The sequence below is a fragment of the Bufo bufo genome, chromosome 2 (assembly GCF_905171765.1).
Source record: "Bufo bufo chromosome 2, aBufBuf1.1, whole genome shotgun sequence".
Lineage (NCBI taxonomy): Eukaryota > Metazoa > Chordata > Amphibia > Anura > Bufonidae > Bufo > Bufo bufo.
The window spans coordinates 501,599,769-501,625,681 of record NC_053390.1 but is presented as its reverse complement, the minus strand read 5'-3'; the positions used below and the strand labels follow the sequence as shown (position 1 = coordinate 501,625,681).

Below are 25,913 nucleotides of genomic sequence, written 5' to 3'. Positions count from 1 at the left end.
TAGGCTTTCGAGCCTATACAGCTTGGAGTAAGACAACATGCATAAAGAGGATGATGTGGTCAAAATACTCATTTGTCTAATAATTCTGCACTCCCTGTACTCCAGTCAATACTGACTTGGTAATCTAAGTGGTTAGAGACAGGGAGACAGTGTCGGACTGGCCCACCAGAGTACCAGAGAATCTGATACCATTATAGGCTCCAATCATTTGGGAGAAAACGTGTTTGGCTGTCTTTGGAGCCAATTACTTGCCACTAAGGTCTATTTCTGTGATTCAAAACCCATTAAACTTTTTCAATTATATAGGGGTGGGGCCTCAAGAATAATTTCCTCTGGTGGGTCCCAGGAACCTCAGTCTGACACTGGAGGTAGAAGTCTAACAATGACCCATGGGCCTCCCAGGTACAGATGCCTTTAAGGCCTTGCCTTCTGCAGGGCCGAATAGGCATTATTACAGTTATTACAGTGACTGACGTAAAACATTAAATCCAAAATGTCTCCCTATGATTAAGGATACATATATCCGACAAGTGTAACCGATTGCTGTTGTTTAGGATGGAGTATGGATTTATTCTATTTTGGAATGTTTGACGTTTTAATGAAGCTTCATGAGCACTGGACCTTTTCTCTATTTGGGTCATAATTACATGAGAATGCTGAGAAACTGGACATGGATACTTGAAAAGTTGCATGGTGGGATCCTGTGATATGGGAAACTTTTGCATTCTCATGTTATTACTGTGTGTTATAGCAACATTGAACAAATGGAATTTATTGTATCATGGATTCCAGAAAATCGCATGATTTGTTAAATAACATTATACAGCCCTGTTTGAGTGCGATATTTGCAGTGGATGCCAAGCGATTCTGAGCATCATTTTATACTTTTATATGCATGAGACTTTTTATCTATGTGAGTATAATAAAACCAATTGTTTAATGAATTGTTGCGGTACCTCACTATGTTCAGTCCTCTAATTTAACATCCAGGAGGTGAGAAATCTGAATGTGAAGGGAACCTTAAATCCAGTGATCGAGTGCATCTAAAGATACCATCCACCTACCTTATTCATCCGATGCTCCTATGGAAAGAGTTTGAGCTGCACAGTCTTTTTTTGTACAAAGGACTGAGTGTGAATTGGAACCTACTTCACTAAAGACCTGCTGTGCTCCAAGGGACTTTGTGGTTTGGGACAAATTTTATATACAAATTTTGGATATTTGTGTTAGGAATGGTGGATCTGTTTAAGACTTGGGTACAAGCTACTCTATATTATATTCCAGGTGCACTCTGTATTAAAAATCGGATTTCTGTAAGCACAACCAGTGATGCCCATAGCTGCATCTTCCTAGCCACAGTGTTGAATGGTTGCCTCGCCATTCCCTGCTGCATCTCCTACAGCTGCTTTTAGAGTACATCTAAGTGGGGTGTATAAACTGCAAATTTTCTGCTGCACAATTTGTTCAAGTGTCATCTAAGTGCTGCAAAAAATAATCCATAGCATACATTGATCGAAGGTGCAGATTTAAAATCTGCAGTGTCAGTTTTTGCTCCAGATTTTCACAGTGAATTTCACCTTTTGCTATGCATAGGCTGAAATCAGCAGAAAATCTGTGACAAATCCACATGTAACACTTTGTGTGGCTGTAGTTTTACACTTGTGAAAGGAGGCATCGCTTTCCACTTCATATCTCATTATATATATAGCGTATACACATATGTGAAGACACTGAAATATAATATATATATATATATAATATAATTCTACAGAGTTTTATAGACCAGTTTGTATGTGGTCACAGTACAAATGGCCAAGGAACGTGCCATCTAACTATATATGGTCTCAGTAGCTCCTCCTGGTGAATGCGGCTTATTGCGCTATGACATATGGCTTGAGACCTGGTGTTTTGACACTCCGGGTGTAATCGCTTCAGTGAGTGAGCTGGCAGTGGAGGCGGGGTTGCATTGCGGTTTGCCGTGACCCTTTCTGTGCTATTGGCCAGCCCAGGGGCTTGATTCCTGGTAGGGGAGGGGCCTCTCCTCGTAACCTGTGCGCTCTGGCATTCTAGCGCTGTTGCCGCCGCCGCCTTAGGACGTGAGGCGGTCAGCGTCTATGTTGTATGTCTGCACCCCAAAATTTCATTGCTCCTGAAGAGCCAGATTTAGGGTGAAACGCGTAGAGCAGTTCATGGGGGCAAAATTTATGTAAGACAGCAATTCTGCGGAGTTGATTTGTGCCCACATTTCTGAGACTGGGTGCATGGATTGTTGATAGTGTGGACGCATGACCTGTTGTAGCACCAGTCATTTACAGGATGCCGGCAGATGTTTATCAACTACCACTTAGGACTTAGGGCAGTGTGTCTGGCAAATCCGTCATTAGGCCAGGTCTCAAGCTCATAGGTCATAGCGCAATAAGCCGCATTAACCAGGAGGAGCTACTGGGACCCTATATAGCTAGTGGTGGCAAATCTTCAGCTTTACAGGTCTGGTATAGATTAACATAATGGAGAGGACTCAAAGAGGAATCCTCTCAATGTATATTACTGCTGGTTTATGGGAGCACAGCATCAGAACACAAGTAAGTATGAAGATAAAAATTACATAACTGGAGCCTGCATCCTTTACACTATACACTGCTTACGCAAGTTCGTGGGTGTTTTGTAACTAACAGGTTCCCTTTAAGTCCAGAAAGAGCAGAATCTAAATTTATAAATTACAAGTCTTAATGGAGCTTTTCCTTTAAAACTAGACTCCCCAACACTGATATTGCAATACCAATAAGGAAAAGTCATGGAATTATGGAAATCACAAGTTTGCTAAACAGGTCAATGAGCAGAATTATGTGCATTTAAATGCCTTGGCATGCTATCAAAGAGGTTATAAATGGTTGTCTGGGGAATGTTAGCCACGCTAAATGCACTTGGGCATGCAAATCATCAAGATCCGCTGCTGGCAGCTCCCTTTGCAATTTCAGAGCAATGACATCTAAGATATGCTCTATTGGAGACAAGAACAGAGATGCTGTAGGTCATGGTAACATGTGTAGGCCACTCAGGCTACTCACAGTAGCACCAGCAACACTAAATGTTGCCTTGCTGAAAAACAGTGTCTGAGACATGTTGGAAAAATGGGCATGCCACTGGCTCCATGACCAGATCAATATAACACTGAGCTGTTAGTGTACCTAAAACGAAGAATAGAGGAGTCCAGCTACTGTACACTATGCCTCCCCATACCATTATCCCAGAAGTGGGACCGGTGTGACGATCCCTTGTGAAGGCCTCTTCATGGTTTTGCCCTTGTGGTCACCACACCTACCTTCAGCTATCAAAACAGAAGCAGGACTCATCCATGAAGAAAATAGACCTCCACTGTCGTCTTGCTGTGCACCATGATAGCCTTTGAGAGCAGTATCGTGAGGTCAATGGAAGACCTGTAGCTGGACATCTGGGTTAACCTGTGGTTTATTGACAGTACTTACTTAGGAATATTCTAGGAGGATATCCATTAGGGTAGGGGATCAATTATTGTAACCATAAAACATATGCATCAGCAGAATTAACCCCTTAATGACCTGTGTACATCATAATCAGGTGTTAGTTAACGCATCATGACGTACACAGTACGTCATGAGATCAAAGTGTCACTGCAAGTACACATGAGCTGTCCGGGCACCCAGCAGTGGACCAATTGCATCGGTCCCTGCTTTTCGATCACTGTGATTGGTCAGTCAGATTTGAAATCCGATAGGGTATAGAGTTTTGTAGGATTTGATTGTTTTCACTCTCCCCCCCCCCCGATGTCCAGGTTAATCTGGTTTGAAGCGGTATCAACTGGAGAGTCTAGGTCTGTGCTGATTAGTCACCTTCTGTTGCTGGGGGAGAAATCCAAGCAGCTGATTTGTTGTTGCTGCAAACGGCGGGAATCTGACCCCTTTATATGACACTGGGCTGAACTGGGGTGCTAGTTTGAAGAAGACCTAATCTGTGTCTGCCCTCCCTCCCTAATAATTTTCATTATTTTTTGTCGCATTAGTGGGATTTATCACTCAGCTATAGCTGAGTGGATTGTGGTTTTTAATGGTTAAATATTTATTTATTCTGAATTATTAATTAATTTAACTATTAATGTATTGGGTAACTCATAATAAAGCATTGCGGCCATTTCTTCCATCATAAAGGCATCTGGGTCATCATTTATTAATTATGTATTTTAGGTTAAGTTTTTGTGGGTGTAATGTGCCCCCATGGAGCTGTTTTAGTGTCCTCTCAGAGTGCCCCAAGTGAATAAACACCCCCACAGTGCCCCAAACACCCGGACCATGGGATACGCATCGAATTTAGAAACCTCATTAAGTTGTCGAAAGTCGTTAGAAAACCGCAACGTCCCGTCCGGCTTGGGTATCAATACTATAGGACTGGCCCACTCACTTTTTGACTCCTCAATGACGTCTATGTCACGGGGTAGCATCACGGGTATAAAGATAGAGCGGAGGTGCACTCCCTGAGCTGCCACCCGATCCCTGTCCCTGCCTACTTGCACCACCCGCCCTAGGTGACGGGGCGCAACTGGGCGACAGTCCCTGACCTGAGTAAGTGCAAGCAGAGAGATAGAGACAGCAGGGAAGCGGACAGCCAATGAGAGGTAGCACTAGAGCGGACAGAGAGGTGGAACTAGCAAGGTACCACCAAAAACGGAAGGACGAGGGGGGTTAACTAGCCGGGGTCAGTCCAGGAGGTCACGTCAGTACGAGGGAGGAGACCGAGACAGATCCGAGAGCGGGCCCAGGTCAAAATCTGGGAGGTCACGTCAGTACAAGAGAAGAGGCAAAGACAAAATCCAAAAGCAAGCCGAGGTCAAAATCCGAGAGGTAGCGTCAAGGTTCAGGGAGCAGGCAGAAGAGGTGTCAGGAAGCAGATCAAGGGTCAAATCCAAAGGTAAGCTAAATAACAATAATAATACACAGTCTAAGGGACCAAAATCACAGGCAACCTGTAGCCAGCAGGTTGCCTGTATTTATAGTGGGGAGTGAGGGTCATGTGACATGGCCAGCGTCACATGACTGACAGACAGGCAAGTCGAGCACTGAGTGATCAGCTCGGCGCTCAAAGCAGACCTAGGAGCAGGGAGCCTCCCAGCTAGCAAAGCTGCCCTGGGAACGAGGCCGAACACAGATCCTCGCTCCCGAAGCTAAGCAGCAGGTCTGCGGCTGATGGGAGACCGAGTGCGCCTTCGGCACCCCGTTACAGTAACCCCCCTTTTACGAGGGGCCACCGGACCCAAGCCCTTGGCTACAAATCTCCCAGGATGCTCATCATGAAACTTCTTGATGAGCCTCGGGGCGTGGATCTCAGTAGCTGGGACCCAAGACCTCTCCTTGGGTCCATAGCCCTTCCAGTGGACCAGGTATTGAAAGGAGTTCCTAACCTTTCTAACATCAATAATTCTAGAGATGATGAATTCCTCCTGACCTTCAACCTCCACAGGTGGAGGAGGTTTTTTTAACCGGAACCACTGGTGACACATATCTCTTAAGCAACGACTTATCAAACACATGTATACGAAAGGAGTCGGGTAGCTTAAGTCTAAAGGACACTGTGTTAACAACCTCAATAATATTGTATGGTCCAATAAAACGCTGAGAGAATTTCCTAGAACACTGTTTCAAAGCAAGATTCTTAGTCGACAACCACACCTTATCGCCGAGTATAAAATTTACCCCCTTGGAACGTCTCTTATTGGCATGTTTACACTGGGTTTCCTGGGCCTTTTCCAGGTTCGTTTGAACCTGTGCCCAGACTGAGCACAGTCTAGAGGTAAAAGAATCTGACTGCGGGTTGAGTGAGGATACAGAGGGTCTAGAACAAAAGCGAGGATGCAAACCACTGTTACAAAAAAAAGGAGACACCCCCGTGGAAGAATTAACTCGATTGTTAATAGCGAATTCTGCCAACGGGAGGTATCTCACCCATAAGAGTTGATTATGTGATACATAGCACCTTAGAAAAAGCTCCACTGCCTGATTTAACCGTTCTGTCTGCCTATTGGTCTGTGGATGGAAAGCAGACGAAAAGGATAAAGAGATGTCGCATCTTCGACAAAAAGCCCTCCAGAAACCAGAAACAAACTGAACGCCTCTATCAGAGACAATATTCTCAGGGATCCCATGCAGACGTAGCACATGTTCAATGAACAAGGAGGCTAAGGTCTTCGCATCAGGGAGCTTACTTAAAGGAACAAAGTGCACCATCTTGCTAAAACGGTCAACCACTACCCACACCACTGATTTCCCTTTAGAAGGGGGCAGATCAGAAATAAAATCCATGGAAATGTGAGACCATGGCTTGCAGGGAATGGGTAGTGGTTGTAGTTCACCAGCGGGAAGTGTTCTCGGGGTCTTAGACCATCGCAAGCCAAAACATAAGACCGTACATCCTTGGACAAAGTGGGCCACCAGAAAGACCTCAGCAGCAATTCCTTAGTGGCAGCAATACCTGGATAACCAGAGAGCACGGAGTCATGACATTCACCCAATACTTGAAAACGAAAGCACTCAGGAACAAATAACTTATCTGCCGGTGTTTGTGGAGGAGCAAGTTGCTGAGCCCGTTGAATTTCAGAGGAAAGATCTGCAGAAACTGCTGCCACAAAGATGCTTGCCGGCAAGATGGGTTCCGGTTGGTGTCAGGAGGTTGGATGGCATTAAAACTCCGGGACAAGGCATCTGCCTTAATATTTTTACTTCCTGGTCTGAAAGTAACAGAAAAATTAAAACGAGTAAAAAACAGGTCCCATCTGGCTTGTCTAGGATTAAGGCGTTTGGCCGCCTCAAGAAACACTAAGTTCTTATGATCGGTGAGGACAGTAATACGGTGTCTAGCCCCTTCTAAAAAATGCCTCCATTCCTCAAATGCCCATTTTATGGCCAGTAATTTGCGGTTTCCAATATCGTAATTTCTCTCCGAAGGAGAGAATTTACGAGAGAAGAAGGCGCATGGCCTTAAATTAGTGAGGTTAGAAGACCCCTGAGAAAGGATGGCCCCCACACCATCCTCTGAGGCATCAACCTCCACCACAAAAGGTTCCTCGGTATCGGGCTGAACCAAGACTGGAGCCATCTGAAAACAATTTTTAAGGGTATCAAAGGCCCGACAGGCCTCCAACGACTAGTTAACCAGATCAGAACCTTTTTTAGTTAAGTCAGTAAGGGGCTTGGCAATAACAGAAAAATTCTTTATGAATTTACGGTAAAAATTGGCGAATCCTAAAAAGCGTTGGAGTGCCTTTAAGCAGGATGGTCATACCCAGTCTTGGATAGCCTGAATCTTACTGAGATCCATTTTAAATAAATGAGGAGTAAGAATATAGCCGAGATAAGAAATTTCTCTTGAACTCCAAACACACATTTCTCTAATTTAACGGACAGATGATTCTCCCTGAGGATTTTAAGAACCAATCTGATGTGAGAAACATGAGAATGCCAGTCAGGTGAAAAGACAAGAATATCATCGAGATAAACAATAATAACTTTGCCGATGAGTTCTCCAAAAATGTCATTCATGAAATTCTGAAACACAGCTGGGGCATTGCAAAGACCGAATGGCATAACAAGATACTCAAAGTGTCCCTCTGGAGTATTAAAAGCAGTTTTCCACTCATCTCCCTCCTTAATACGAACTAGGTTATACGCTCCAATCAAATTTAGAAAACCAAGAAGCACCCAAAGTCTGGTTAAACAAATCAGGAATCAACGGGATGGAATACTGATTCCTAATAGTGATTTTATTCAAATTTCTATAGTCAATGCAGGGCCTGAGACCACCGTCCTTCTTTTTAACAAAAAAGAATCCTGCTCCCAGGGGAGAGGTGGAGAGCCTAATATGTCCCTTCTTGAGACTCTCCTGGATATAGTCTTTCATGGCCCTGCGCTCCGGACCGGAAAGATTATAAATCCATCCTTTAGGAAATTTGGACTCGGGTACCAAGTCGATAACACGGTCATAAGACCTATGGGGAGAGAGAGTATCTGTCTCAGTGGTGGAAAAAACATCTGAATAATCAGAAATAAAATGAGGAATAATATCTGATGAAACCCCAGCTTGAACTACGGTTAAGCAAGAACTACAGTTAGGCCCCCATCTCTCTAACTCGCCCGAACTCCAGTTAATGACCGGATTGTGTTGCTGAAGCCAGGGCATACCAAGGACTACCTGAACAGGAAGATTCTCTAAAACAAAGAAAGAGCATTTTTCTGAGTGGCAGACCCCCACAGAGAGGGTAACCTCCGGAGTACAGAGTTTTACCGTGCCCCCTAGCAGGGGGGGCAGAATCGATGGCGACAACCTGGATCGGGGTGGACAATTCTAGTATAGGAATTCCCATTTGTTCAACAAATTTGCAATCAATAAAACTAAAAGCTGACCCTGAATCCACAAAGGCATTTCCTTAACCCCTTTTAGACTCCAAAGGAAATAGAAACTGGCAACAATAATATACTTCTTACCACCACCGGGAGTACCTTGTCCTTGGATCCTTCAGACTTGTATGACTTTCCAGAAGGCGGAGCTTTAGGACACTGACGGATCCAGTGGTCGGGATCCCCACAATAAAAACAAGAGCCCCGACGACGGCGTAGCTCTCTTCGCGTCATCCCGAGTTGCATGGGCTCGTCCGAGTGGGCCTCCATCTTGGGTTCAATGGGGGAAACCTCAGGTTGAAGAAGGGTATGAGGAGAAAACAAATGCTCTCGCTGTCTCTCTCTGATCCGTCTATCTAGTCTAATGGCTAGCGTCATGGTCTCCTCTAAAGAGTCAGGACAGGGATAACAAACCAACATGTCTTTTAACTTCTCAGTCAAGCCTGCCCTAAATTGACATTTGAGCGCTGGTTCGTTCCAACCCAAGGGAACGCACCACTTGCGGAACTGCGTACAATAATCCTCCACGGGACAATTCCCCTGAGTGAGGGCCTTAAGATTGGATTCTGCCACAGAGGCTCGGTCTGGTTCATCATAAAGAACCCCTAACACCTGGAAAAAGAGGTCCACAGAATTAAGACAAGGGGAATCCTGAGCCAAAGAAAAGGCCCATTCCTGGGGGTCCCCTTGAAGTAGGGAGATGATAATACCAACCCTCTGTGGATCAGGACCAGAGGAGTGAGGACGTAGTCGAAAATAAAGTTTACAGCTTTCCTTGAAAGCTAAAAAACTTCGGCGGTCACCCGAAAACCGATCGGGTAATTTAATGTGTGGTTCCACCTGAACGGTGGCGGGAGCAAGAATGGGGGGAGTTTGGACGGTCTCCTGAACCTGTAGTCTCTCCCCAAGTTCCTGTACTATTTGAGCAAGACCCTGCACATGTTTGGTGAGGCTCTGTAGAGGGTCCATGCTAAATTAAGGCCTGTGAGTCTGTCACAGGGTAGCATCACGGGTATAAAGATAGAGCGGAGGTGCACCCCCTGAGCTGCCACCCGGTCCCCTGTCCCTGCCTACTTGCACCACCCGCCCTAGGTGACGGGACGCAACTGGGCGACAGTCCCTGACCTGAGTAAGTGCAAGCAGAGAGATAGAGACAGCAGGGAAGCGGACAGCCAATGAGAGGTAGCACTAGAGCGGACAGAGAGGTGGAACTAGCAAGGTACCACCAAAAACGGAAGAACGAGGCGGGTCAACTAGTGTCACGGCTGAGGGTGGGGGAAACCCTCAGCCATGTGGTCTCAATAATAAAGGGTAGCTGCTGGGCCAGGACAGGAAACAGAGAGCAGGTCACCTCCTATAGTGTCCCTAAATCTGACCCTGACTCCTAGCTGTATGAGCCAACCCTGATGGTAGGAGGGCTCATACTCCGTAACCTAGGGTCCATACTAGCCCTCAGGATAGCCCTGGAACTAGGAGCAGGGTAAGACGACCTGTTCCTCCTAGGCACGGATGAACAAGAGTCTCACTGGCCAGGCTGCAAGGCATGGGGAACATATACAGCAGATGGCAATGGCAGGTAGTGAAACTAGTACAACACCTACCTGCCACAGACACACAGACTGGAACCCGTGCAGAAGTGCTAATGTCCACACCAAACACAAAAGGACACAGCACACACACAAAGCACACAGGAACCCAGAAACCATAAGTTTCAATAAACATAGAGACACCACTAGACATATAATAACAACAGACAACAATGTCTAAACATATCTTATGACCACAAGGGTGGCCCTTACTGGACAGATGGTATATGAGACCAGGAGGATGACTCCAGAAAACACCATGGCTGGAGTACCCCTAAGCTACTGGCATCCAGCAGGAGCTAAATAGCCCAAGTAGCCACACCCACACACAGACACACCCAGTGTTCACTCATTAGGAAGGGAATTAACCCTTCCAACACCAGGCAAGGGAAAAAGGCACTCAAAGGGGAAGTGTACACACAAGCATCACACTTCACCTGTCACCGCCGGCAACGGCATGCGAGGCAACCATGTCCTGGGAAACAGCCACAAGGCCGAGACACTGCCACCACATGCACACAAAACCACACGTTGCCACGGGCAACCGCAAGTGAAGGAAAGTGTTACAAAACACACCATAGGCCGTGACACTCCCACCCCTCAAAGCCCCCCCACCAAAAAAAAAAGGGAAAACTAGTGAGGGACCAAAAAACAGGGAAGGGAGACGGGAAAAAGGTAGCAGAATCAGTGTCAGTGCATGCGAGTCTCCCCAGGACTGCTACCAGCCCCTGGAGCAACACAAAGGAACCAGGAGCCGACTGCCAGCCTCTGGAGCAACACACAGGAACCAGAGACCAGCAAAGAAACAGCCCGGAGAGACCGCACTGACACTGCGTCCACTCTCCACTCACGTTCCCACTCCAGTCGCTGCCTACAGCCACTCCTAACCAGCACACCGCCGGAACACCAACTGAATGCTGCCAGCAGACGACCAGGGATAGGAACATGGAGAGGGACAAGGGATCACCAACACGGACACGGAAGGCAAGGTGGCGGGGAATAAGCCACCAACCGCGCCGTTAACGATGAACCCCAAAACGCTCTCCCTCCAGAGAACGTGCATGTATGCCGAAACAGCTGGCAATACATGCTGCACCCTCTTACGAAGGTGTATACACTCCCACCCCTCAAAGCCCCCGCCAACACAAAAGGGGAAAGTTGGTGGGGCACAACAAACAATGGGAGGGGGGGTGGGGAATGATAAGTAAGGGGGCACCAATACAGACAACGGTGATCCAAATGGCGGGGAAGAGCCACTCACCACGCCGTTAACGGTGACACCCCCATAACGCTCTTCCTCTGGAGAACGCGCATGCACCCCAAAATCAGATGGCGATGCATGCTGCACCCTCTTTCGAAGGTCACCCAGCAAGAAGCCATTGTGGTCATACTGTCACGGATGAGAGTGGGGGAAACCCTCATCCGTGCGATATTAAGGATAAGGAAGCTGCTAGGCCTGGACAACAGAATTAGGGAGCAGGTCACCTCCTAAAGCGTCCCTAACTCTGACCCTGACTCCTAACCTTCTGAGCCAACCCAGATGGTAGGAGGGCTCATACTCAGGAACCTCGAGTCCCTACTAGCCCTCAAGAGATCCCTGGACTAGGAGCAGGGTAAGATGACCTGTTCCTCCTAGACACGGAGGAACAGGAGTCTCACTGGCCAAGCTGCAAGAAAAGGGGAACATATACAGCAGATGGCAATGGCAGGTAGTGAAACTAGTACAACACCTACCTGCCACAGACACACAGACTGGAACCCGTGCAGAAGTGCTAATGTCCACACCAAACACAAAAGGACACAGCACACACACAAAGCACACAGGAACCCAGAAACCATAAGCTGCAATAAACATAGAGACACCACTAGACATATAACAACAGAACAACAATGTCTAAACATATCTTATGACCACAAGGGTGGCCCTTACTGGACAGATGGTATATGAGACCAGGAGGATGACTCCAGCAAACACCATGGCTGGAGTACCCCTCAGCTACTGGCATCCAGCAGGAGCTAAATAGCCCAAGTAGCCACACCTACACACAGACACACCCAGTGTTCACTCACTAGGAAGGGAATTAACCCTTCCAACACCAGGCAAGGGAAAAAGGCACTTAAAGGGGAAGTGTACACACAAACATCACACTCCACCTGTTACCGCCGGCAACGGCATGCGAGGCAACCATGTCCTGGGAAACAGCCACAAGGCCGAGACACTGCCACCACATGCACACAACACCACACGTTGCCACGGCAACCGCAAGTGAAGGAAAATGTCACAAAACACACCATAGGCCGTGACAACTAGCTGGGGTCAGTCCATGAGGTCAGGTCAGTACGAGGGAGGAGACAGAGACAGATCCGAGAGCGGGCTGAAATCAAAATCAGGGAGGTCACGTCAGTACAAGAGAAGAGGCAAAGACAAAATCCAAAAGCAAGCCGAGGTCAAAATCCGAGAGGTAGCGTCAAGGTTCAGGGAGCAGGCAGAAGAGGTGTCAGGAAGTAGATCAAGGGTCAAATCCAAAGGTAAGCTAAATAACAATAATAATACACAGCCTAAGGGACCAAAATCACAGGCAACCTGTAGCCAGCAGGTTGCCTGTATTTATAATGGGGAGTGAGGGTCATGTGACGTGGCCAGCGTTACATGACCGACAGATAGGCAAGTCGAGCACCGAGTGATCAGCTCGGCGCTCAAAGCAGACCTAGGAGCAGGGAGCCTCCCAGCTAGCAACTGAGGCCGAACACAGATCCTCGCTCCCGAAGCTAAGCAGCAGCCCTGCGGCTGATGGGAGACCGAGTGCGCCTTCGGCGCCCATTACAGTCTAGCTGCAACATAAAGCTGCACCTCCTTAGATATGGCTTGTCGCCGAGCCTCGGGTAACCGGTATGGTTTTAATCAGACTTTTGCCTGAGGCTCAGTGACAATGTCATGCTGGATTATGGAAGTGCGTCCAGGGAGGTCCGAGAACACATCCAAGTTCCGACTAACAAACCCCCTGGCCTCCTGAGTCTGTTTAGAGGAGAGGCTGTCAGCAATTTTTACTGTGGCAGCCGCCTCTCTTGCATCAGACAGAGGGGCCGGTACCTCTTCTCCTAGAAAACCCGACCGTGGGCTGTCTTCTGTACAGACTTCCCTATCTTTCCACGGCTTGAGTAAATTCACATGGTAAACCTGCTCCGGCTTTCGCCGCCCTGGCTGGTGTACCTTGTAGTTTACATCCTCAATTTTCTCGAGAACCTCGTAGGGCCCCTGCCACCTAACCAGGAACTTACTGTCCACGGTCGGCACCAGAACCAAAACCCGATCACCCGGGTTAAAGACCCGGACCCGAGCCTGCCAATTATAGACTCGACTCTGGGCTCACTGAGCTGCCTCCATATGCTCCCTAACAAGAGGCAACACTGTCTTTATCCGATCTTGCACCAGGGTAACGTACTCAATGACACTATTATGTGGAGTGGGTTGTTGTTCCCAAGCCTCTTTGGCCATGTCCAAGAGACCGCAAGGGTGTCTGCCATATAGCAGTTCGAAGGGCGAGAACCCAGTAGAGGCCTGGGGTACCTCTCGCGCTGTGAATATGAGATAGGGCAGAAAGAGGTCCCAGTCCTTCCCATCTTTAGACACTACCTTTTTCAACATATTTTTTTATGTATGGTTAACCGCTTCACGTCCGCCCATAGGATATAAATGTCCTATGGGTGGACGTCTATTTCTGAACGGACGTTCCAGAACGTCCGTTCAGAAAGTGCAGCCGCACGCTAATCGTGCAGCTGCTGATCGGGTTCCCCAAGTAAGGAATGAAAAAAAAATATTAAAAATAGAAAAAATAAAAAAAAGTATACATATTAGGTATTGCCGCATCCGTAAAAACCAGCTCTATAAAAATATCACATGACCTAACCCCTCGGATGAACACTGTAAAAAAAAAAAAAACTGTCAAAACAAGCAATTTTTGTCACCTTGCATCACAAAAAGTGCAACACCAAGTGATCAAAAACGCGTATGTCCCACAAAATAGTACCAATAAAACCGTCACCTCATCCCGCAAAAAATGAGCCCCTACATAAGAAAATCTCTCAAAAAATAAAAAAACTATAGCTCTTAGAACATGGAGACACTAAAACATCATTTTTTTGGTTTCAAAAATGCTATTATTGTGTTAAAGTGAAACAAATAAAAAAAAGTATACATATTAGGTATTGCCGCGTCCGTAAAAACCAGCTCTATAAAAATATCACATGACCTAACCCCTCAGGTGAACACCGTAAAAAAAAAAAAACTGTGTCAAAACAAGCAATTTTTGTCACCTTGCATCACAAAAGGTGCAACACCAAGTGATCAAAAACGCGTATGTCCCACAAAATGGTACCAATAAAACCGTCACCTCATCCTGCAAAAAATGAGCCCCTACATAAGAAAATCTCTCAAAAAATAAAAAAACTATAGCTCTCAGAACATGGACACATTAAAACATAATTTTTTTGTTTCAAAAATGCTATTATTGTGTAAAACTTTAATAAATGAGAAAAAGTATACATATTAGGTATCGCCACGTCCGTAACGATCTGCTCTATAAAAATGTCACTTGACTGAACACCTAAGGTGAACGCTGTAAAAATAAATAAATAGAAACTGTGCTAAAACAACCAATTTTTTGGTCACCTTGCCCCATAAAGTGTTATAATGAATGATCAAAAAATCATATGTACCCAAAAATAGTACTAATAAAACTGGCACCTTATCCCCTAGTTTCCAAAATGGGGTCACTTCTTGGGAGTTTCTACTGTAAGGGTGCATCAGGGGGCTTCAAATGGGACATGGCATCTAAAAACCATGTGGAGTTCCTTTTCTTCTGCGCCCTGCCGTGTGCCCATACAGCAGTTTATGACCACATGTGGGGTGTTTCTGTAAACCGCAGAATCTGGGTAATAAATATTGAGTTTTGTTTGGCTGTTAACCATCGATGTGTTAAAGAAAAAATTGGATTAAAATGGAAAATCTGCCCAAAAAGTGAAATTTAAAAATTTGATCTCCATTTTCCTTTAATTCTTGTGGAACGCCTAAAGGGTTAACAAAGTTTGTAAAATCGGTTTTGAATACCTTGAGGGGTGTAGTTTCTACAATGGGGTCATTTATGGGGGTATCCACTATGTAAGCCCCACAAAGTGACTTCAGACCTGAACTGGTCCTTATAAAGTGGGTTTTGGCAATTTTCTTATAAATTTGAAGAATTGCTTCTAAACTTCTAAGCCTTCTAACGTCCTAAAAAAATAAAATGACATTTCCAAAATGATGCAAACATAAAGTAGACATATGGGGAATGTTAATTAATAAATATTTTATGAGGTATCACTTTCTGTTTTAAAAGCAGAGAAATTGAAATTTAGAAAATTGCGAATTTTTCAAATTTTTGGGTAAATTTGGGATTTTTTCATAAATAAAGGTGAAATATTTTGACTCAAATTTATGATTATCATGAAGTACAATGTGTCACGAGAAAACAATCTCTGAATGACTTGGATAAATAAAGGCGTTCCAAAGTTATTACCACATAAAGTGAGATATGTCAGTTTTGCAAAATTTGACCTGGTCAGGAAGGGGGCAAATGGCCCAGATGGGAAGTGGTTAAACCGTTCTACCAGACTGTCCGTTTGCAGATGGTAAACGTACGTTCCTAGTTGTTTTATGTGCAGCAACTTACAGAGTTCCCTCATCACCTTGGACATAAAAGGGGTCCCTTGGTCAGTCAGAACCTCTTTAGGTAGTCCTACTCAGGAAAACATCTCCATTACCTCCTTAGCTTTGAGTTTAGCCGAGGTATGTCGCAGTGGCACTGCCTCCGGGTACCGAGTGGCGTAGTCTGGAATGACTAAGATGTGTTGACAGTACTGGGCCTATTAGGTTCATAGCTATTCGGTCAAACGGTACTTCTATAATCGGGAGAGGTACTAGGGGACTACGGAAATGTGGCTAGGGGCAAGTTATCTGACAAGTCGGGCAAGACTTACAAAACTCTTCCACTTCTTTGAATATGCTGGGCCAGTAAAACCGCTGTAGAATACGATCCTGAGTTTTCTGCAGCCCCAGGTGACCCCCGAGAACGTGTTGGTGGGCTAGATCGAACACAAGCTTGCGATAAGCCTTGGGGACCACTAACTATTCAATAGGCTCACCCCATAGTTGGTTTACCTGAAACAACATATCCTGATGAACCACAAAACGGGGAAACACTGACTCTGACCAAGGTTGTTGTGGTTCACCATCTACTATTAACACATTTTCCCAGGCACGGGATAGGGTTGGGTCCCGAAGTTGGGCGGTACCAAAATTATCCCCGGAGACATTGAGGTCTGCCAATTCAGGACCCGGCGGCAAGTCCTCCACGTCTCCCACCATCACACTTAACGGGGTTGTCTCCCCCTCTTCCACCAAAGTGTCGGTCACCCCTACTGCTGGCCCTTTGGTCTCAGGTTCCCAGGGTTCTGGTCTCCCCCCTGAGCTGAACCACTCTGCTAGGGTTACCCCTGTCTCATGGGTATCAGTGACTGTCATAGCAGGCAACAGTGCCGGGAAGCTCGGGAAGTCTCTCCCTATTATGAGTTCAAAATGTAGCTTTGTGGCGACAGCCACCTCGTGGGTCCATCTACCGGACACCGTGGTTATTGATACCAGTGCGGTGGGGTAGTCTTTTAAGTCTCGGTGGATTCACATCACCTCAACTTTCCGGCCAGTTTACTCTGTGGACCTCACCAGGGTAGCCCTTACTAGGGTCACCTGACTCCCTCAGTCCAGCAGAGCCTCCGCCGGATTGTCTCCTACTTCCACCTGGCACAAGTATTCTAGAGATTCTGGGGTACCAGTTGCACACAGCCTGCTGGCATATAGCGACTGACGGTAGCTATAGTTAGTATCCATGGGTTACACCTGATGGGGACAGTCAGCTCTTACATGACCTGGCTCCTGACACTGCCAGCAGATTATCAGAGCCAGGTCCATAGAGGGTACACCTCGGGTGGGTTTGGTTGGTACAATTCGCTGGGTCTAGGATGAAGATTTACAGGGTTTGAGTGCCCCCCTCCCAAAAGAACCCCCTGAAACAATCTTAGTAACTTCATAGCACTCCACCAGGTCCACCATTTCTACGGCATTGCCAGGAGACGCCTGGCCGATCCAGTACTGGAGAAGAGGTGGAAGAGCCCTCCAGAACATATCAGCCAATAGTCTATCCAGCATAGACGTGGGACTCAGCACATCAGACTGTAGGTGGAGTAAGTCATAATACTGGGTCCTCGCAGCCTCAGCTGGCTTAAACCCCCACTGATGTACCCGTTGGGCCCAGACCAACACATTCACCCCCAGTCTTGCCAAAATCTCACCCTTTACTTTTTCGTAGTCGGACACTTGATCGTCCGGCAAGTCGAAATACACCCGCTGGGAATCGGATGCCAGGAATAGAGCGACAACCTCATCCCTCTGGTCACGGGGTTGCTTTTCCCTGATGGCCACTTTCTCGTACATTGCCAAGTAGGTTTCAATGTCGTCTGCGGGGGTAATCTTAGGAATCACGGAACGGACTGCTTTCCAGGCATCGTGGACGCTCGGGGTTGCTCCTGCTGTCTGCAAAGCCATCATGTGTTGTAGCAGCAACTGGTTAGTCTCCTACTGCTGCTTATTAGCCTCGTGTTGCTGCAGATTTCTCTCTTGCTGCTGCAGATTAGCCTCCATGAGGGCCTTCACAACAGCCTCTATTTTGTCTTCGGGCACTGGTTGTAATACAGCTGGTTTAATGTACGACATACAACCGTGCCTGAAAAATGCAGAAACCCAAAAAATCGGCATTCACGCCAGCCTCACTGCTCTTGCCTGCATTTTCCACCAATTGTGGGGTTTCGCTCTGGTAAATAGGTTAAGCGGGCGCAGTACAGAGGCAAAATACAAGTTAAACATCAGTGTTTATTCACACTTGAGGCAATTGCACAAAACAGCACATAACAGTCTTGGTGTTAATTCACACACAATGGAAAGTCCATATAACACAAGTCACCTTGCTGGCAGTTCTGCCTCCAGTAGTTCACAGCAGGCTTTAGGGGGTCTGTTTCCCCAGTGTGCGGCTCTCAGCCCTCCAGCACGGCACAAGGCCTCAGATCCCAAAAACAGAGACCTCTCTGCTGAGCCCAGCTGCCTGTTTAAGGACAGCCAGGTGCTGCCAAAACGAGGAACGGCACCTAAATTCCGGTCTGGTATTTGACTTCACCTGGCTGGAAACCAGCCCAGCCGCACATGCTGGGAGGAAAATACCTGCCTTGCCAGACACAACCCCTCACTGTGTCACAATACATATATATATTTATGCTGGAGGGTTCTTGTAATGATATACCAGAGGTTCGTGTCGCAGAAACCCTGACAGCAGTTCAAACTCAAGAAAGACATTTTCAGAATTACCCGGCCGAACCAGTGTCATAAAGCAGGACATTGTGACTGAGCCTGGACAAAAGGTAAGACAGAAGCCATATCGGGCACCAGAGGCTCAGAGGCAGGCCATCTCAGAGGAAGTAAAAAAAAAATTGTTTCTAGGGGAGATAGAGAAATCACAAAGTAGGTGGTCAAGCCGCATAGTCCTCATTCCTAAACCTGATGGTAGGCTAAGATTTTGTAATGACTTCCGGAAGTTAAATGAAATATCAAAATTCGATGCCTTTCCTATGCCAAGGGTCGACGAATTGATTGAGAGGTTAGGGCCTGCCAGATATATAACAACTCTTGATCTCACTAAAGGTTATTGGCAGGTTCCCCTTACTGAATAGGCCAAGGAAAAAACTGCGTTTTCCACACCCGATGGCCATTTCCAGTATGTTGTCCTCCCGTTTGGCTTACATGGTGCCCCAGCCACTTTGCAGAGGCTGATGGACCTTATTTTACAGCCTCACCAAGGGTATGCAGCTGCATATTTAGATGTTGTTTTCAGTTCAGACAGGAAGTCCCATCTAGAAAAAGTCCAAGCGGTTCTGGACTCAATTTCGGAATCTGATTTTACAGCAAATCCACAAAAATGTACCATAGGCCTAGAAGAAGCTCATTACCTAGGCTACAACATTGGGTGAGGCGTCATCAAGCCTTAAATTGACAAAATTAAGGCAATTAAAAACTGGCCTCAATCGGTTTCCAAAAAGCAGGTCAAAGCCTTCATAGGGATAGCTGTATAATATAGAAGGTTTGTACCAAATTTTGCCACATTAGCAGCTCCTCTCACTGATCTTACCAAGGGGTCCAAATCCACCATGGTAAAATGGAGTGAGACGGCAGAGCAAGCGTTTCAAAGGTTGAAAGAGGTCTTGTGTGAAAGGCCAGTGTTGATCGCTCCCAACTTCAGAAAATAATTTTTGGTTCAAGCAGATGCCTCAGATGTTGGGTTAGGAGAGGTCCTTTCTCAGGTGGTTAATGATGAGGAACATCCCATCATGTAACTTAGCAGAAAGTTATCCTCCGCAGAAAATAATTATACAATAATAGAAAGGGAATGCTTAGCTCTTAAGTGGGCCATTGAGTCCCTTAGGTACTATCTGCTGGGGAGACAATTTAGGCTTATCACTGATCATTCTCCATTAAAATAGATGGCACAAAATAAAGGGAAGAATGCAAGAGTGACTCAGTGTTTTTTGGGGTTGCAAGACTACAAATTTTTTGTTGAGCATCGCGCAGGCTCAGAGCAAGGCAATGCAGATGCGTTGTCACGGGTCCACTGTCTAGGGGCACATGGTGCTCTTCCCTACAGGCCTGAGCAGAGGGGGAGGGTATGTAAGGTGGCAGCAGGTAAAGTGTTAAATGGCGTATATTTCCCTTATGCCCATGACAGCGCCCTTGAGAGAGCCCGCCTCCATCCAGGACAGGAAACAGGAACTTCCGTGGAGAGCTTCTTAAGGAGGGACCCGGCCTCTATCCACCAGTTCCTGTTTCCTGTCCTAGGGATAGGACGCATTTCTGTGGGGAGCTACAAAGGCTGCAGGGCCCCGTCGGTGTGTGCCTATATCCAACGGCGTAAGTCTCCACTAAGAGCCGCCTAAAGTCTGGAATACCACCCTTCCTGGTCCTGGCTGAAGCCGGGTTGGGATCCGCATGCAGTACCAGTTGTACTGGGAGGTACCGCTGTCACGCCAGAACCTCCTGGCGGTGTTCAGGAGGTCCGGGGCCTCTTCCTCCCGCAGTCCGCATCCCCTTTTGGCATTACAGAGGCAGGGGGTGGAGCGGGGTTCTTGTTATTGTTACGGCCACTGTACTGTATTATACAGACATCAGACCCACTGGATCTTCAAGAACCAAGTGGGTCTGGGTAAAAAAAAAAGTGAAAAAAAGTGAAAAAAAAGTAAAAATCAAAAAACACATTTATCACTGATTAAAAATGAAAAAAAGAAAATTCCCTACACATGTTTGGTATCGCCGCGTCCGTAACGACCTGATCTATAAAACGGTCATGTTACTTTACCCGAACAGTGAACGCCATAAAAATAAAAAAATAAAAACTATGAGAAAATTGAAATTTTGCCCACCTTACTTCCCAAAAAAGGTAATAAAAGTGATAAAAAAAGTCGCATGTACGCCAAAATAATACCAATCAAACCGTCATCTTATCCCGCAAAAATCATACCCTACCCAAGATAATCGCCCAAAAACTGAAAAAACTATGGCTCTTAGACTATGGAAACACTAAAACATGATTTTTTTTGTTTCAAAAATGAAATCATTGTGTAAAACTTAAATAAATAAAAAAAAAGTATACATATTAGGTATCGATGCGTCCGTATCGACCGGCTCTATAAAAATATCACATGACCTAACCCCTCAGGTGACCACCGTAAAAAAATTAAAATAAAAACTGTGTAAAAAAGGCAATTTTTTGTCATCTTACGTCACAAAAAGTGTAATAGCAAGCGATCAAAAAGTCATATGCACCCCAAAATAGTGCCAATCAAACAGTCATCTCATCCCGCAAAAAATGAGACCCTACTTAAGATAATCGCCCAAAAACTGAAAAACTATGGCTCTTAGACTATGGAGACACTAAAACATTTTGTTTTTTTTTTGTGTAAAACTTACATAAATAAAAAAATTGTATACATATTAGGTATCGCCACGTCCGTGACAACCTGCTCTATAAAATTACCACAAGATCTAACCTGTCAGATGAATTTTGTAAATAACAAAAAATAAAAACGTGCCCAAAAATCTATTTCTTGTTACCTTGCCGCACAAAAAAGTGTAATATAGAGCAACCAAAAATCATATGTACCCCAAACTAGTACCAACAATACTGCCACCCTATCCCGTAGTTTCTAAAATGGGGTCACTTTTTTGGAGTTTCTACTCTAGGGGTGCATCAGGGGGGCTTCAAATGGGACATGGTGTCAAAAAAAACAGTCCAGCAAAATCTGCCTTCCAAAAACCGTATGGCATTCCTTTCCTTCTGCTCCCTGCCGTGTGCCCGTACAGCGGTTTACGACCACATATGGGGTGTTTCTGTAAACTACAGAATCAGGGTCATAAATAATGAGTTTTGTTTGGCTGTTAACCCTTGCTTTGTAACTGGAAAAAAATATTAAAATGGAAAATCTGCCAAAAAAGTGAAATTTTGAAATTGTATCTCTATTTTCCATTAAATCTTGTGCAACACCTAAAGGGTTAACAAAGTTTGTAAAATCAGTTTTGAATACCTTGAGGGGTGTAGTTTCTTAGATGGGGTCACTTTTATGAAGTTTCTACTCTAGGGGTGCATCAGGGGGGCTTCAAATGGGACATGGCGTCAAAAAACCAGTCCAGCAAAATCTGGTTTCCAAAAACCATACGGCGCACCTTTCACTCTACGCCCCGCTGTGTGGCCGTACAGTAGTTTACGGCCACATATGGGGTGTTTCTCTAAACGGCAGAGTCAGGGCAATAAAGATACAGTCTTGTTTGGCTGTTAACCCTTGCTTTGTTAGTGGAAAAAATGGGTTAAAATGGAAAATTAGGCAAAAAAATGAAATTCTCAAATTTCATCCCCATTTGCCAATAACTCTTGTGCAACACCTAAAGGGTTAACGAAATTTGTAAAATCAGTTTTGAATATCTTGAGGGGTGTAGTTTATAGAATGGAGTCATTTTGGGGCGGTTTCTATTATGTAAGCCTCGCAAAGTGATTTCAGACCTGTAGTGGTCCCTAAAAATTGTTTTTTGTAAATTTCTGAAAAATTTCAAGATTTTATTCTAAACTTCTAAGCCTTGTAACATCCCCAAAAAATAAAATATCATTCCCAAAATGCTACAAACATGAAGTAGACATATGGGGAATGTAAAGTCTTCACAATTTTTGGGGGTATTACTATGTATTACAGAAGTAGAGAAACTGAAACTTTGAAATTTGCAAATTTTTCAAAATTTTTGGTAAATATGGTATTTTTTTATGCAAAAAAATTAACTTTTTTGACCCAATTTTAGCACTGTCATGAAGTACAATATGTGACGAAAAAACAATCTCAGAATGGCCTGGATAAGTCAAAACGTTTTAAAGTTATCAGCACTTAAAGTGACACTGGTCAGATTTGCAAAAAATGGCCAAGTCCTTAAGGTGAAATAGGGCTGAGTCCTTAAGGGGTTAAAAGATCCAATGGACAGGAGAGCTGAGGTATACCTTAAGAATGCCTGGAAAGCCTCTACTTATGCATTTAAACCTAATATTGCCGCTACTTCCACAGCAAGATCCCTTAAATTATGGTTACAGGACCAGGAATCCCACCGAGAAAACAAAACTCCAAGAGAACAATTACTAGATGTTTTCCCTACGATCATGAAGGCGGTTGACTTTATATCAGATGCCTCTGCAGATGCCTTGAAACTGAGTGCTAGATCTGTGGCTTTAGCTAATTCCGCAAGAAGAGCCGTTTGGTTGAAAGGGTGGTCAGGAGATACTGTAATAAAAATATTTATAGTAGAAATCCGCTCGCATCAGACTTTGTGTAAGGAAAGGTAAATCTTTTCACAACACAGACAAAGGTGTTATCATCTTGAGTTCTTGCTGAGCACTCCCCTGCTCCTGCCCAGTCTGTTCACTTTTATTTCTTACTCACAAAAGGTGTAACAATAGAAAAGGGGCCGGCCCGTCACCCGACCACTTACTTCATGTAACAAGGATGCAGGAAGTGATGATATACAGGAAGTGATGACATAGGAAAACAAGACACCCTCATTTAGAATAACATAGCCAGCTAACACCCATTACCACTGGAGCAAACTTTATCCAGCCTTGCTCAGTAATCAATGCCAAATAAAGTTACTATGATCCTCATGCATGTTTATTTACAGGACAACGTCATTATCTCCAGTGGCTGATCAGGCACACTAGAGACAACAAACGCACGTTCCTTTCATATATTGTTCTCTTAACAAATGCATCCACGCCAAACTAATAAATACGCGTCTTGCGCAAGGGCCCTAGCCGGCGTCCATACATTAGCCAAGAAAACACTGCTCTGCTGAACACATCAGTCTCCCCCGGCCCACAGCTCAGTGCATAGCACATTGGACCATTCGCCAACGGAGACCTCTGCGCCCGGCAGCTGTGTCTCCACATACACAGGAATATATCCACTCCAATGGTTTACCCTGACACTGAGAGACATGATGACAATACACAATATATTAGAAACACATCCTAATAAAATTTCCACAACAATACAGGATCCAAAAATAAATTACGTGCGATTCCCTGCCAAGGGGATTTCTTATTTGGATCGGTTCTAGACGATTTATTCGAGAAAGCCGCGGATGACAAAAAAGGTTTTTCCATCCTCGAAACCTACAAAAAGCTGTCAGTTTTTTTCCTAAAAACAAGAGGGAATATAACCAAGATAAAAGACAAAAATACTGGAGGGGTAACAAGGGTAGGAAGGAAAAAGGTTTCCTTTTCAGCTCCCAGTCTAGTAACCGTTCTAAAAACAGTCAGCAATGACGGTTCTATTCCAGTGGGAGGAAGGTTATCTCTCTTTCTTCAGGCTTGGGAGAGGAGCTCCGCAAGTCCTTGGATTCTGGGGGTTATAAGAGACGGGTTCCGTCTAGAGTTTGCCTCTCCCTCGCCGGAAAGGATGATGGTTACAAGTCTGGACCAAAATTCTATTAAAAAAAACAGGCCTTAAAACAAGAGTTACTTTCACTCTTAAAAAAGAAAGTCTTAATAGAGGTTCCAGAATCAGAAAGAGAGGATTTTATTCTTCCGTTTTTCTGGTCCCCAAACCAGATGGGGCTTTCAGGATGATAATAAACCTGAGATACCTAAACCAATTCCTAAAGTACAAAAAGTTCAGGATGGAATCGGTACAATCAGCAATAAATCAGCTGTTTCCGGAATGCGGAATGTCAACCCTAGATATAAAAGACACATATTATCACATCCCAATCCATGCAGACTCCCACATGTTCCTAAGGGTAGCAGTATCCATGGAGGGGCAGGTCCACCACTTTCAATACAGAGCGCTCCCATTCGGAGTATCCCAAGCTCCGAGGCTTTTCGCCAAGCTAATGGCAGAAGTGATGGCTCATGTGAGGGAAAATGATATCCTAACAATACCCTATCTGGATGACATACTGGTCGTGGCAGAATCAGAAAGCACTCTGTCCTCCCACCTCTCAGAAATAATCAAGATATTGGAAGAGTTGGATTGGTGGATAAATTGGGAGAAATCAAACTTAATCCCATCAAAGAGTTGTCCGTTTTTGGGTCTAATTCTAAAACAATGCTGCTTTATTCCTCAGAACAAGATCTCCAAAATTCTGAAAGAAGTACAATCTTTAATTTCATCAAAACACAGAACCATCAGACAGGGGATGGCAGTATTAGGCAGGATGACGTCCACAACTCCTGCAGTCAAGTGGGCGTTGTTGCATTCTCGGAAGCTTCAATGGCAGATTCTGAGAGAGTGGCAGGGGTCTCTATCCCCTTTGGATGCCCCACTTTCTCTTCCATCCCAGATCATTCAGTCCATGCAGTGGTGGTTAGACCCAGCAAACCTGTCTCAGGGGCTCCCCTGCAATATGCAAGAGCAGATTTCAATCACCACGGAGGCAAGTCCGACAGGTTGGGGAGCAAACTGTCAGGAAGATGTTGTTCAGGGAAGATGGACTCTTCTAGAAAGAAGAGATTCGCAGAATGTAAGAGAATTAAGGGCAGTACTCCTCGCTCTAATAGCTTTTCTTCCAAAATTAAAAGGGAAAAATAGTGACTGTCTTTTCAGACAACACCACGGTAGTATCTTATTTGAACAGGCAAGGTCAGAGGACCTTATGTCTCTGGCAGAAAAAATCTTTTCCATAATCATTCCCTCAGTCTTCTTCATAAAAGCGGTGCATTTGAAAGGTACAGAAAACAAAAAAGCTGATTTTCTAAGCAGAAATCGTCTAGATCAGGGAGAATGGTGTTTAAATCAAACAGTGTTCAAGCAGATAGTCCACCTCTGGGCCATCCTCTAGTAGATATGTTCGCAAACAGGCAAAACCGGAAAGGTCATCTCTTTTTTTTCTCTAAATCCAGAAGATTCTCCAACTGGCATAGACACCTTCTCCCTACCTTGGCCGAACGATTTTCTATACGCCATTCCACCCATAAGACTAATTCCAAGGGTTCTACATAAACTGAGGCAAAACAGGACAAGACTAATTCTGATCGCCCCCTTCTGGCCCAGAAGGTCATGGTTCACCTGGCTATGCAAACTATCAATAACAGAACCATGGATTCTGCCAGACAGACAAGACCTGCTGTATCAAGGACCGGTTCACCATCCAGAGGTAACCAACCTACACCTAGCAGCATGGTATCTGAGAGGTCTATACTAGAGAAGAACCTTTCCAGAGATGTGATTAATACCCTCCTGTCATGTA

General features: G+C 45.2%; 1 protein-coding gene across 2 annotated transcripts in view; it reads right to left on the bottom strand.

Moving 5' to 3' along the window:
- Nucleotides 1-25,913, bottom strand: part of PDE4C (phosphodiesterase 4C) — a 1,350,958-nt gene that overhangs the window by 573,677 nt on the left and 751,368 nt on the right. The window lies entirely within an intron of this gene.